The sequence below is a fragment of the Eptesicus fuscus genome, chromosome 21 (genome assembly GCF_027574615.1).
Source record: "Eptesicus fuscus isolate TK198812 chromosome 21, DD_ASM_mEF_20220401, whole genome shotgun sequence".
NCBI classification, from domain to species: Eukaryota; Metazoa; Chordata; class Mammalia; order Chiroptera; family Vespertilionidae; genus Eptesicus; species Eptesicus fuscus.
In genome coordinates, this window is record NC_072493.1 from 35,676,428 (window position 1) to 35,691,172 (window position 14,745).

At 45.5% G+C, this 14,745-nt stretch overlaps 1 protein-coding gene across 1 annotated transcript in view; it reads left to right on the plus strand.

The window, feature by feature from the left end:
* Positions 1–14,745, plus strand: part of SIPA1L3 (signal induced proliferation associated 1 like 3) — a 249,937-nt gene that overhangs the window by 88,423 nt on the left and 146,769 nt on the right. The gene's annotated exons all lie outside the window — the stretch shown is intronic.

Below are 14,745 nucleotides of genomic sequence, written 5' to 3' on the forward strand. Positions count from 1 at the left end.
ACCCTTCACTTCAGCCCCATGCTTAATATCAGAGTCCAGTTTGCCCAAGGGACAGCCTCAGGCTTGAGAAGTTGATAATGTCACTGTTATTTCTTTGGTATCTCAGTTATAAAAACACCTTTGCTAACATCTTTTAGGGCTCTCTGTTCCCAGCACCTTGCCAGCCACTTGATCCTTGTTACCTAATTTAACTCCCCCAACAGGCTTATCAAGGGTGGAAATTACTATCCCCCGCCCCCTCCCACTTTACTGATAAGGAAGCTTGGGACCCAGGAAGGTCTAGTAATGAATCATAGTTCACACAGCTGCTGAGAGGCAGAGTTGGAATTTGATTTTGGCTCTAGCGAACCACCAAAATGGCGCTTTCCTGGCATGTGGCCATAGTCTGTTTCCCATCAGCTTTGGGGATTCTCCCAGTGGCCAGTGGAGGAGGGTCTGGTGTCTGTAATGTGATGTGGATTGCTAATCATCTTTGCAAAGTCCTGCTGGCCATCATGAGGCCTTGATGGGTTGGAGGAAGTGGGTGGAGAGCCTTCTGCTTATTTATTTCTCATAGACATTTGCCACACAAGTTACCAAATGTCTGTTTCTTGTCAAGATTGGTTTCCATCTTGGGTAGGGAAGAGGGTTGGACAGGGCCAGAAGAATACTGTTAATCACCCAAGCAGATCCATCCCTCTGCTGAGAACCTTCTCATGGCTCCATCTTACCCTGCGTGAAAGCCAAAGTCCTTACTGTGGCCAACTAGGCCCCACACAATCTATTCCCATTACCTTTGACTTCTCTTCAATGACTCTGCTCCAGGCACATGGGCCTCCTCAGTGCTCCACAGACACTCGGTATGTGCCTGTCTCAGGGCCCTTGCACTGGCTCTTCCTGCTGCTCGGCAAGCTTTTCTCTCATACCACATGGTTCCCTCACATCCTACAAGCCTTTGTTCATATATTGCCTTTGCAGGGAGATCCTCATCTCCCTTCTCTATTTTTCTCTGTGGCACTACCTAATTATATGTTTTCCTTATTTTGTTTATTGTTCGTCTTCCCCACTAGTATCAGCTCCAGTGTTTTGTTCACCTGGATCCCTAGTGCCTGGAACAATTCCTGGCACTCAGTAGACATTTATTGAAAGAATGGATGTGCTCCCAAGTGTAGAATGGCCCAATACTGTTATTATTTTGCTGGAGGAGGAAATGTGTATCTGGTGGGGGTCCACTCATCAAGACTCAGTGACCCCTTTCCATGTGCCAGGCTCCAGCTCTGGGCTTCAAAACACCAAGGTACATAAGTCCTGATTCTCTAAGCTGATTTAAGCCATGGAGGGAGAGGGTGCATTTGCTGAGTAGAACTCAGGTCCTGCATCAAAAGCTTAGCTGTAAGGAATTGTGAGAGCCAGTTCATGGCCTTTGTAATATTTTACTATTACAAAGTGGTGGAGTATGGCCTCCCACCAAGGCTCATAGATGGTAAATTTCCAATCATAGGAAGGATTATGGGCAGCCAAAATGTTTCCATTCTGTAAACATTATATGAAACATTATCATATACATCCAGAAACGGTCCAAGGGTACATCACATATTAAGCGTATAGCTAGATGAGCTTGCACCAGCTGAACACACTCATGTAATCAGCTCTGAAAACATTATTTGCAGTCCCCAGAAGTTCCTTTCCTACTCCCTCCCAGTTACTCCTCTTTTCCCAGCAAAACCACTCTCTCAGTCTCTCATACCTGACTTTGAACCTTATGTAAATGCAGTCATACTTTATGTAAATGTTCCGTTGTGTATGGCCTTTCTGTTCAACATTATGTGGACAGAACACATTATGTGAGATGTCCATGTCATTGTGTTTCATGCCTACTCACTGCTGTGTACAGTCACAGGGAAACCTGACTGGCAGGAAGAAGCCAGCCTTGAGAATAGCTAGGAAAAGTATTCAAAGGCCCTGGGGTAGGAATAAACTTAGAGGGGAAAGGAGGACAGTGGAGTGGGAGCATTTGGGCAATGGGTAAAGTGGAAAAAGATGAGGTTTGAGTTGTATTGAGAGAATTTAAACAGTAATCTGATGTGATCCCTGTTTAATTTGATCCGTCTGACTGTGTGTGAAGAACATAATCTAGGAAGGGGAAAGTGGACTCGGGGAGATCAGTGGAGGATCTGATTGAGTTGTCCAGGTGAAAGATGATGGTGGTAGCTTTGCCTAGGAAGGAGGGAGAAAGAAATGGAATCAGGATATGTTTTAGAGATAGTAGCAGCAGAACTGGCTAATAGACTTGGAGAATAGGAAAGGAGAGACATAAAGGATTCTGTGTGTGTCTGTATCACAATTTTTCAGCCCTTCCTGCTGGTGGACACTCAGGTTGTCTCCCTTTTGCCTTACTCACAGAGGCTGCTCCAGGAAGTACCCACAGGCACATATCTTTGCTGAGCTGAGTCTTGAAGGATCAGGGCAAGGACATTCCAAGGAACCAATTGAGCTAAGGCTGTGGCCTCCCCTGCACTGAGCTCATGTTGGAGTATGGACTTGCTGCCAGTTTTGAGATGGCTCATACTCTCCCATCTCCTACCTTTCACCAGCTGATTTCTCATCTGACCATGTTTAGACCCCTCCTCTCTGTAGTTAGCCCAGAGCTACAGCCAGCTTGGTAGTGGTAGGTGCATTATGTTGGAGTTGCTGCTCCACTCAGGGCCATTGCTGTCTGCGTTCAGTGTCAGCTTTGTTTTCCCTTTGTGGGAATCACAATAGGGTTTAAAAGCAGTGGCCGAAGAGAGGCCTTTGGTTCTGGGCCAGGCATAGAGGATGACTGGCATAGAGGAAGTAAATAAGAAGACTTCATGTTTGTATGAGCCTGATTCTTCTGTGTTCTTTGTCCCCTGGTCCCTCCTGTTTCTTGTCTCTAAGGTTGTTCCTGAGAAGTCAGGGCCTTTCTGAGAGGCTTTGTGCATTTGGGGGACTTCGTTACTGATGGCAGGTCAGCCAACATAAGTTTAAAACAGGCTGTGCTGCAAGCATGTGGGGAGAGAGAGGCCCTGCTCCTGTCTCTTTCCACCATCTGGGCCTTCAGGTCTCTGGAGAAGACCTGACTCCCACCCTGGCTTGGATTTCTCTCTTGTGCTGCTGAGAGGTGCTGGCCAAGATGACTTGTCTAAATTAGCAAATCTGGGAGTTGCCTTCTGCCTGCCCACGGGCTATAGAATAAGAAGAATCATGGATCATGGATAATGGATCATGAGCAGATAAAACTTGTCATGTTTCAGCTCGTAATAGGTCCAAAGAGAGAGAGAGAGAGAGAGAGAGAGAGAGAGAGAGAGAGAGAGAAAGGGGTGGGGGAGGGATGGCCTTAATGGAGAAAAATATAGGGCATAACCAAGTACTCTCAACTAAGTACTCTCCTAAATTGCTGGAGGACATGTGAATCATTGCAAACTTTTTAGGAGATGGCCTGAAAAAATGTTGTATTTATTCAGTTTTGAATGAGCAGTGCATGCACATGATAAAATGTTCAAATGGCACAAAAAAAAGATATACAGTGAAAAGTAAGTCTCCCTACCCATTGTTCCCCGGCTGTGTGAACTCCCCATTTCAGATGTGTTCTTCCAGAGATACTTAACACTGAAAAAAACACATACATGCAATTCTGTACTTTGATCTTGGACACCATTCTGTACTATAACTTTGTAATATTCCCTAAGTAGTTTTTGCTACAGCAGTGGCACTTCTAGAATCTACCCCAAAAAATAAAAAAATAAAAAATAATGGCCCCAATATTTATTTATTGCGGCATTGTTTGCAGGGGCAAGACAAAAACCAAATCCTGAAAATAAAATGAGTGCCCACTTTTCTGGGAATGGTAAAGTATGGCACATCTATTCTATGAAATATCAGCTGCTAAAAAGAGTGAGTAAGAGCACTGCTAGCTGATTTGGAAGCATTTCTGTGCAATATATCTAAGAAAAAGCAGGATTCAGAGAAGTAAATGTGATATCCTATTTGTGTAAAACACAGTGGCAAAAGTCTTTATGTCTGTGTTGTGATCAAGTGATGGATATCCATGGACCTCTGTCAGACTAGGAGAGGCTAGCATGGTACCAGGTGCTGTTGTGAGAAGTAACTTCTGAGTGAAACCACAAGCCGTTTGACCTCCTTCCCTCATCTGGTAGGATGGAATAATCAGAGTTCAGTCAGCTGTGTGAAACATTCAGTGCCACCAAGTCAGTCCCTTGTGAGTAACACAGGAATTACAGAAACACTGAAGTGAAGGTATGTTCCAGATGAAGCTTCATGGAGCAGGCAGCACAGGCAACAACTTACCTTGCATCCACCCCAAACGCAGCACACACAGACATCCAATGGAACATTTCTCACGCCCAACTTGTAAAATGACTGAGAATCTACCCTACAGAAAAAATGGCCCTAATATTTATTTACTAGGGGCCCAGGGCACGAATTCGTGCACCTTGAAAGGAACTGTGGGCCGTGAGGCTGTGGTGGGCACAGGGGCAGGTCTCGGCCCATCCTCTGTGCCCCTGCCCAGCCCCTCCCGCCACGGCCCCTAGTACCCTGTGTGCCAGCAGCCCCGCTCCCGCCCCCACCGCTGCCACTGCTCCCATGGCGCCGATGCTGATGGCGCCGAGCGATTGGGGCCAGTGCCAGCAAGGAGGTGGAGAAGCCCTCGAGCGATTGGGCTGGCAGCTGCTGCTCACACCCGCTGATGGCACCAAGCAATTGGGACTGGCGTTGGGCTCCAGCAGCGGGTGCGAGCAGCAGCTCCGGCGTCAGCAGTGGGTGTAAGTGCCCGGCGGGACCGCAGCATGCGGGAAGCAAAGCATTTTTAGTAACCACCAGAGGCTTCCCCATGACAGCAACGGGCACCCCACCTTGGTCTGGTGTCCCTGCTCACCTGCTCCGCCATCGGCCGATGCCCGCCATGTTCCCCAAGTGCCGCCTGGTGGTCAGCACACGTCATGGTGACCGGTTGTTCTGCCGTTCAGTCTATTCGCACATTAGGATTTTATATATATAGATTGTGGCATTGTTTGCAGGGGCAAGACAATGGTCTGTGACCATGCTGGCCCTCTCCTGGTTGCAGGATAAGGATAGTCTTCTAGGGTTCTGGTGTTCCCCACAGAATAAATGTGGCTGTCAGGGTGGGTTGTAGCTCATGACTCCTTTGGGGTTACAACTTGTCTCTTGCTGGGCTTCAATTCTAGTAGATGTTCTTGAAGGGAAAGGCAGAGGGGTCATATTGACACCCCCTCTCCCCACTGCCACTAGGCCACTGTTATCCATAGTACTCTCCCCGCTCTGGACTATCCCACATTTCTTCCACCCCCACCAAAAAGAAAGATTATAATACTTCCTGTCTCTGGAGTAGCATCTCTTCCTCTCTTTTTACAGGTTGTTCATCAGAAGTGAGAGCTTACTTCTCACTGGCTTATCTATTTCTTTGACCCCCTCAGAGAAGGAAGGACCTGGTTGTTACTGATTCAGTAGCTCTGTCTTGCTTAGGGTGTATATATATAAAAAAAAATATCGCCTCCCCCCGCCCCCGAAAAAAAAAAAAAGAATAACCCTTAGGTTTCTGGTTTGAATAGATGTGTAGTTGATGGAATGTGGTAGACCAGTATCTACCAGTGGATGGTAGAGAAACAGATATAGGTAAGGATATAATGTTTCTATATGTAGATATATGTATATATCTGTATCTAAGAGAAAGAGAGAGAATTTACATCTTTAGTGAAAATACAAAAATGTTCCCTACCAAAAAAAAAAAAAAGGGCAGTGACTTTGTTCACTTTTTCAATTCATTTAACAGGCATTTGGTGAGCTGCTCTTACTGTGCTGTGCACAATTTGAATCTGGCAGAAAACCACTTTGGAAATACTCATGAGACTATGTGAAGATCTTTCTTGAATCTCTTTTCTGCCTCACTCCCCCAAGACCAATCCATTAACAAGGCCTATTTGTCCTTGATCTGAAACAGATCTTCACCTGCCTCCTCCTTTCCATTCCACAGCCCTCACCCTGTCCCAGGCCACCACGCTCTCTTCTGCCACATCTCACAGCATGCCTCCCTGGCTGCAGCCATCTGTCACACGGGCCTCCTGTGACTTTCACCAGGCTTGTACATTCTCCTCTATCTCCTGGGATAGTTTTTTTTTCTTTTTAACCTTCATTAGAAACTTTATTACCAATCCAGTAATTCAATTTGGGTTGCCCTTTGAGTGTCTTTTAATCCTATATAATAAAAGCGTAGTGTGCAAATTGTTCCCTCGGCCAGGGTTGTCCCGGAGTTCGACCAGGGAGCGGCCGCAGGCGACCCGGGATAGGGAGGGAGTACCTGGACAGCAGCTGCTAGGGACCCTACCAGTGAATGAATTTCATGCCCTGGGCCTCTAGTTTATATATAATTCACATGACTTAAAATTCACCCTTTCAAAGTGTACAGTTCATGGGTTTTTGGTGTAATTACAAGATTGTACAACCATCACTGGTCTCTAACTCCAATGCATTTTCATTGGCTTAAAAAGAAACCCTATAACCATTAGCAGTCTCTCTCCCCCCATTTCTACCACCTTCTAGCCCCTGGCAATCACTGATCTACTTTCTATCTCTGGAATTGCCTATTCTGGACACTGTCTCTACATGGAGTCATATAATATGTGGTTTTGGATGACTGGCTTCTTTCATTCAGCATAATGTTCTCAGTGCTCATACATGTTGTACCTGAATCAGTGCTTTATTCTTTTTATGGTTGCATGATATTTCATTGTATGGATTGTACCATAGTTTTTATTTATCCATTCTTCAGATGATGGACATTCTGGAATATTCCCACTCCCACTATTCACATGGGTTCCTTCTCCTTTCTCTGCTTCTGGGCTAAACTCACTCTGATTTCCGATGTGCTACTTCTCACCATTTGTACTTAACACTGTATTTGTTTGCCTATTTGTTTTCTGTCCCCTGTTCTGGACTGGAAGCTTCGTAAGAGCAGTGACTACATCTGCTTTTGTTCACCAGATTTAGTCCCCTACCTTGCAGAGTCCCCAGCATAGAGTAGTATTTAATAATTGCTGAATAAATGACTCAGTATATCTCATAGTTCTCATTTTACCTCCATCTAAGGCAAAATTATTGTAACCCCATTCTGTGGGAAATTCTGTATCTAGCTTTCTACGTGGTATTGAGGAGAAAGCAAGGGTCCTAAAGCATGAGGACACTTTAAATGTTGGCAGGTTACTAGAAGGATTTCTCTGACAAAAAACACTGTCCCTTTTGGTCATCTGCTGTGTAAAACTATAGTGTTATTTGAAATTATTTGAAAGTGCATTTGGCTGTCAAACTGGACCTCGGAACTAACAATGGTGCAAACTCAGTGGAAGGTGTTTTCTCTCATGAGTAAGATGCCAGAGATTTGTAATCCTGGTTTGTGGCAGCCCCACAGTCATCAGGAAGAGCAGGCTTCTTCTCTCTTTCTGCTTCACCATCCCTAGTCCGAGATGTAAGGTGGCTTTATGGTCCAATGTGACTACTGGAGTCAAGCCAGTGAGTCTGTAGTCCAGATGGGACTCTGGGTGTGTGTGTGTTGGAGGGGGTTCGGGAGGACACAAAAGTGGAGTCCAGCCAGTGTTTCTGGTAAGGAATTTCCCTGAAGTCCCATAACAACCATTTATCTCTTGTTGGTCACCCCTAGTCTTAAAGGAGATTGGGGGATATAGTCTTAGCTGAGCATCCTTAGAAGAAAGACAAGAATGGCTAGCTGGTGGGCAGTTAGCACCCAGTAGGTCCATTTCCTGCCTGCAGTATCCTGGGCCAGGCAGCCAGTTTCTGCTCATTGGCCTGGACCTTCAAGTCTCCCTAACTGGCCAGAATCAGAGCAGTAGTGCCTTTCTCCACGTGGTTTACCAGAGGATAGATTTTGAAACATCTCAAGGACCTTCAGTCCTCAGCAATGAAAATATTGGTAGTTCACCTTTATTGAACATTTATCACATGATAGGTCCTGCTCTAAACATTTGTCATGGTGTGATTTCCTAACCCTCACAATACCCCTATTATTATCCCTGTTTTATAGGTGAGAAAACTGAGGCCCAGAGAGGTTAAGTAACCATAGATGTTCTTGCTGGTAATAATGTGGTTGTTTTGTGTGGTGTTTTTGTTTTTTTTTTCATTCTTCCCTTTCAATATATTATGAATAAAAGGATTAAAATATAAAGCCTGACCTATTTTGTTAGATTGACCACTGTTCTGTCTTTCATCTGATTAGCTGGGATCTGGGGAGTTCTTTGTGGAAAAGCACCCAGCATTCGAAACCACATTGACAGGTTGTTTGTATGGGAGTGCAGGAAGAGGTTTAATTGTTGGCACATCCAGCAAATGCCTGGTGACACGGAGGAAAGATCTGCAGGCAATGCAGGATTTCCCAGGCAGTGAGCCCGGGGCCAGCAGACCATGATGCGACTGTGCCAGTGCCCTGGGCTTGGCCTTTATTATTATTATTATTATTATTATTATTATTATTATTATTATTGGTTTGGGGGTTGGGGGGGAAGAGGAGGCTTGGCCTTTAAAATCAGTCTCCTGACTAGAAATCTTTAGAGAGAAAGAAGGCTGTTCCCAATTCAGGTCCTCTAGATGCCCCTGATCAGCCATGCTTGGTAGCATTCTTTCCTAAAGATTGCCAAAAGTTCATTTCTGAGCTGTCCTTCTGGGACACCTTCAAATCCATGTTAGTGACTGCAAACTCTCCGGGGTGAGTTTAGCAGGTGTTCAGTCAGAAATGCTCTGGACTGCAAGCATTGTACCAGAATACACAAGTGGCAATGTCACTTCAACACCTAGGAGGTTGTTTGAATCCTATAACATCTGGATGTAGAGGATGTGGCAGAATCAGCACCAGTGCTGCTGTGACTCTCTGGCTGCAAGGTGGCTGCTGCACCCACCTTTCCCAGGAGGCTGGGGCTTCCAGAGTTCAGCCCTTCTGTTCTGTTAGCGTAGTGTTCTGGGAACAAGAGGGATACTCTCAAATCTAGATATCACGTCCACATTCCACACTGGAAAAAGGCAGACTGGAGAAGGGACACAGGACTGTGTGTATGAGTCTGACCCTTTTTGCGAGGGTGCTTTTTCAGAATCCCTGAGTGAGAAACCTTCACTCATATTTTTCCCTTTGTATTTGTGTCTCTGATCCATTAAAATTGATGTCTGAAAGTGGAATCACATAGGTTTCAAGGCTGAGCCCATATTCTGTTTATAAGTGGCATTGGTGGCAGTTCTGGATCCAGACCCACTAGGTTTAAATCCTTCCTGGCTGTGCCACCTACTTGCTGTGTGATCTTGGGTAAGTTACCTCTCTGTGCTTCTGGTCGGTTAAAAGTGGGGATGCTAGTAGTTCATTTGAGAGTGAAATGAGTTGATAGTTAAAGAACTGAAAACAGTGTTTGGCATGTAGTAAAATCAAAGTGAAAATCTCATGCTTCAAGCCAGAATGAGAATTTATTTGCAAAGCCACATCGTTCTGGGATCTGGGCAGGGAATCCCAGAGCCTAGTCAGTGGGGCGGTGAAGCGTGTCACTGAGGTTACTGTTTCTTCTTCCATAGAAATTGGCAGCTGTATAATGGGAATCTTCCCTGAATGAAGAGGGATTGAACCACTTTATTAGTGGGTAATTCCCTGATATCTCAATGTGAGGCTCTGATAAAGTCTAGAAAGGAGAATGCAGCTTATGGCAGAAGGTCCCGTGGGCTTGGTTCTCCTTCACCGCAACCTCAAAGCCTAGATCAGCCACGTACACAACCTGTTACACAGAGGAGAGCCTGGCTGCCCCTGTCAGCACTTGGTCAGGAGGGTGCATGCGGCCAGGCCATCTTAGAGGTTGGGTGAACATTGCCCAAGCTGTGTGTTCTCCAAGGCAGAAAGCAGAAGAGAGCCTGCTGCCATCTCTGGACACCAGGAGAGCTTGTGGTCCTGGTCCAGCCTTTGGGGCTAATAACCTGCCCACTGGCAAAGCAGGTGCCAGCAAGAGTCATAATCTCTGACCAATCAGATTAGCCACACGTTTGTGTGGGGTTTTTTGTTTCTTTCTTTGTTTGTTGTGTGTGTGTTGGTTTGTTTGTGGGTTTTTGTTTGTTTTGGGTTTTTGTTTGTTTGTTTGTTTTTTGGTCTTTGGAGAGGACCAAGTGAAAGGGAATGAAGAAGTATGAGTGGATGAGCCCCTTCCTTCCTTCCTTCCTTCCTTCCTTCCTTCCTTCCTTCCTTCCTTCCTTCCTTCCTTCCTTCCTTCCTTCCTTCCTCCCTCCCTCCCTCCCTCCCTCCCTCCCTCCCTCCCTCCCTTCCTTCCTTCCTTCCAGAGATAGAGGAAGGGAGAGAGAAGCATCAATTTATGTATTCATTGGTTGATTATTGTAAGTGTCCTGACCGAGGATCGAACCCACAACCTTGGGGTATTGGGACGACACTCTAGCCAACTGAGTTACTCATCCAGGGCCTGGATGAGCCTTTCCATGTGAGTTGGGATGGAAATACAAGGGAAAACTAGAAATGTCAGGTCCAGAAACACAGGAGCAGAAAGGCCCAGGCACACCGGCTGCCTTGGGGTCAGGAGAGCAGCACCCCGGCTGGCCAGCCTCGCAGAAGTATCTCACATGGAGCCATGGCACTATCAAAACCTCACAGTATTTTTGCATTCCCCACCGCGGTTTCCTAAACTTGGATCCCCAACCAAAAATGGAAAACTGTTTTTGATCCTCAGTGAAGTTGAATTCACAGATGTGAAGGGCTGACAGTAGAAGCACAAGTTATACACAGAATTTTGACTGTGTTCTAGGGCCATCTGTACTTTGAAACACGATGTAAGAGATTGGTTTTCATTATGTTGGTTGTGGAGTGATGGAACATGGTCAGACACTTCCCTGAAGGCCCATTTTATAAAACAGAACAAAGTGGAGCTGTTGTAGGTAAATGGGGGTCCTCCCCTGACCCTCTGCAGTCTCCTCAGGACCATACTCAGAGGGGGTAAGGGTAGCACCTCCTGGGCTCTAGTGAGGCCTGGCTCTGCCTTCAGCTGGCCCTGGGCTCTAGGCAACTCACTGAAGCATTCTGAACCTCACTTTCCATCAAGTAGACAGATCAGACTAGATCCAAGGGTCCTTCACCCAGTTTCTGTGGACAGCTTCAGAGGTCTTCGACTTCTTTGAGACATGCAGTATTTTGTGGGTTTTTGTTTTTTTTCTGGAGAGACATGATATAGTTTTGTCAGCTTCTTAGAAGGATCATGTTCACCCAAACATGAAGGAGCACTGTATTGATTTCTGAGATCCCTTCCAGTTCAATCAATCAGTTATTTCTGTTGTATATGATAGGCTCTCCCAGATTCAAACTGGTTTGAACTGCAAAGGCAACTTAATGGCTCTAGGACCTGAGAAAATCCCAGAGCTGGTCTGACCAGAGTCAGTATTCAGGTATTATTCTCAAGATTCCACCCTTCTCCACTTCTGGGCTCGCCTCTCTCAGCTTTTACTTCATTCTCAGGTGTCCCACCCCTAGAGCAAAGTAGCCCTCCAACAACCCCTGCCTTACATCCCATCCTTTCCCCCAGTAATTGCAGCAAAATTTCCAGGGCCAACTCTGATTAGCCCTGCTTAGGTCATGTGTTTCTCCCAGAACCCAACACTGTGGGTAAGGGGAGGGGCTGCTCAGGCTAGGAGTTAGGCCAGGATGCCCTCTCACCCCCAGATTCTTTCATCTGAGTTTCTGTTTCTTGGTATAAAATCCCAGGGAAGCTTTGCTCTTGGCCCTGTGAGTGTAACATAGGGGACAGGTGGGACAGGGTTATTGCTGTAGTGGGTGTGCTGGGGCATCTGGAGTCCTGGGTAAACTCCTGCCCCTATAGCCCATCTTTGTTGCCATTTCTACAACCTCTTGGCATCTGCCTCTCTGCTGTGGCTCCTCCCATGTATGAGGGATCCCAGACCGATGACCATCACAGCTTCCTCCATTTGGCAGGAAGAAGATTCCCAGCTCAGAGAGACAGATGAGTCTGTCAATGCTGATGAGTCTTTCAAGAGCCCTATGCATCACTCTAGAGAAGGAAAGGGGGAAAATTAGAGCAGCATAAAAGCAAATTTTAAGAGGCAGCTATTAAAATTTTACAGGAGCTTTATTGCAGGGGCTTTCTGACCATCCCAGGAATTTTTAAAATGGGAAGTCTGGTGATAAAGGAAAATGTCTGGAGACTTATGGTTCCCTCCTGCCCTCCCAAGCATCTTGAAAACTAGAACTGTTAGAGACTCATAGACCAGTTTGGGGATAGTGCCTACCCAACAGGCTATTTCTGAGTTTTTTAAAAGTATGTATTTTTCTGTATTTGCTGTTTCTATGTTTAGTAACTGTTTTTAAATTTTATTTTGTGCTTTCCTAAGTGACTTGGTAATGAGTTGTGGGAATCATCAAGAACTACAGTTGTCTCTCCCCTTCCATGTTAGTTGAGAGTCATTTAGTTGTGTGAACAAATACTAATGCAGGTCAGCCTGCTTCAGTATAAAAGGAAATGTATGGACTCATAGTCTGTGACAATGTACATGTGATGGCTTCAGGCATGGCTGGATCCAGGGCCTCTCCTAAGGTTTCCAGGACCTAATTTCCTTTCAGCTCCTATCTCTGCATTTCTCTGTGTTGATTTTAACCTCGGGTAGTCTCTTGGGCAGTTCCCCGTGTATGTCAACCACTTTAGCAGCTCCAAGGGAAATAATCTCTTTCTCTGTAGTCCTAGGACATGTCCTAAGGCTGCCATTTATTGGATCTAATCAGCCTGGCTTCAATGCCAGGGCCACCCTGAGCCATCTGAGGCCAGGGGCAGGGAAGAGGAGGTACAGTGGCTTTATTAGTCAGGCTAGGATCATAGGCCCACCACCACCACCACCCCTTTCCTATGTGTAGAGTCATTCCCACAGGAGTTGAGTGGGAAAGGTGAGGTTCAGGGGGCTGAGATGCAGTGTGAGTCAAAACAGCCAATGCTCAGTATCTGATTCTACCCCCAACCCCAAATTATTATCTTCCCTGATCTCAGGTATAGCTTAGGGGTTCTTAATCTCAGGACCATTGACCCTTGAAAGATCCTTGGATGGAATTTAGAGGTTTGTGAACTTGGCTTGAAGAAATTTACATCTTTATTTTATCTACCATCTGAAATTTAGCATTTTTCTTTCCTTCTGAATGAGAACCACAGGCCACAACTGTATTAACTGGTGACTGTCACGGCTAGAAATCATAAATATTTCCATATCACATTATAGTTGGGGTAATATAAAAAAATATCATGTAGATTCATCTATTTCTAAATAACTGTAGTCATTGGATCCACCACTGAGATTTCATAATTTAAAGCATTTATAAAGAAGCATGTGTATTATTATATCTCAAATTTGGTTGTATTTTACAGATATTTTGATACCTGAATATAATTGATTTCCTTTGTAATCTTGTGTATTGTATTTTATACATTTAAAAACATGATTCTAAGAAGAAATTTACGCCCTTCTTTATCAGGCTACCAACAGGAGTCCCTAGCATGAGAAAGATTAAGAACCTCTTTTTTAACCAGAAGCATAGGGGCAAGATTATTGAATCTGTTCTGATTTCTGTACCCTGGAAAGTTGGTTTGTTAGGGTTTCCTTCCTGGGGGGGCTTCCTGGAGGAGCTGGCTAGTGTTTGAGCATGGCCTTGGTATGTGGCAGCATTTTGGCCATAGCAGCATTGGGGAGGAGGGTCAGGGAGGCATTGTCAGCCTGTGGTTAGCCCTCTCTTCATTGACCGCCATGACTGTCGCCTGGCCAAGTAGTCTGGAGCAAGACTGTCTGGGTTCATCCCAGCTATAGTGTACTTTTGACTGGCTGGATGCCTCAGCTAGTGGGTTCCTTACTCACTCCATGCCTCAGTTTCCTCATCTGTAGCATGGACACAATAATAGTATCTATTTTTAGGGTTATTGGGAGAGTGAAATGAGTAGGCACATGTCTGCTAGGATAGAAGGTTCTAGGTTGTCCTCTCAGATCTCATCTCCCTGACTTAGTAAATTCCTGGCCTAAACTGAAATGGGATGGTGAGCAATATAGACAGTAGCTTCTCATTCTGAAGACATTCATTCATCCATGAAATATCCATTTAAATATGAGCAACTCTACTAAATATTCAAAAGCATAAATTAATAATATAAAGTTGCATGTGAAGATAAGTGCTATTTCTCTGCCCCTCCTCACAAGTGTCTGAAGGAAATGTGCTCAGAATGGCCTACTATCTGCCCCAGTCACCTCCCTGTCCTCCTCTCCCATCCCTCAGCCCCTCACTCACCCTGCACGAGGCACATGGACCTCCTGTTGCTACTCAAATGCTCCCCCTACATATGCCTGCCTCAGGTCCTCTGCCATTCTAGTGACCTGGAAGGTTCTTTCTGAGCTAGCCACATAGTTCTTAGTCTCTTATATTCATGTCTCTGTCCTCTCCTCAAGCCTCTGACCACTCTGTGAAATAGCAGCTGCATCACTCTCCTCACCCTGCTCCCTGACTTCTTATTGTGTGTTCATTGTCTTCCTCATCTACTGGAATGTCTGCTCCCTGAGGATAACAACTTTGTCTGGATCACTGGTGTCCCTTGGTGCCTGGCACAGAGCAGGTGCTCAATAAATGTTTGTTGAGGGAGTGAATTTGTGAACAGAATACAGTTAGCAGAAAGGCTCCAGTTGGCCAAA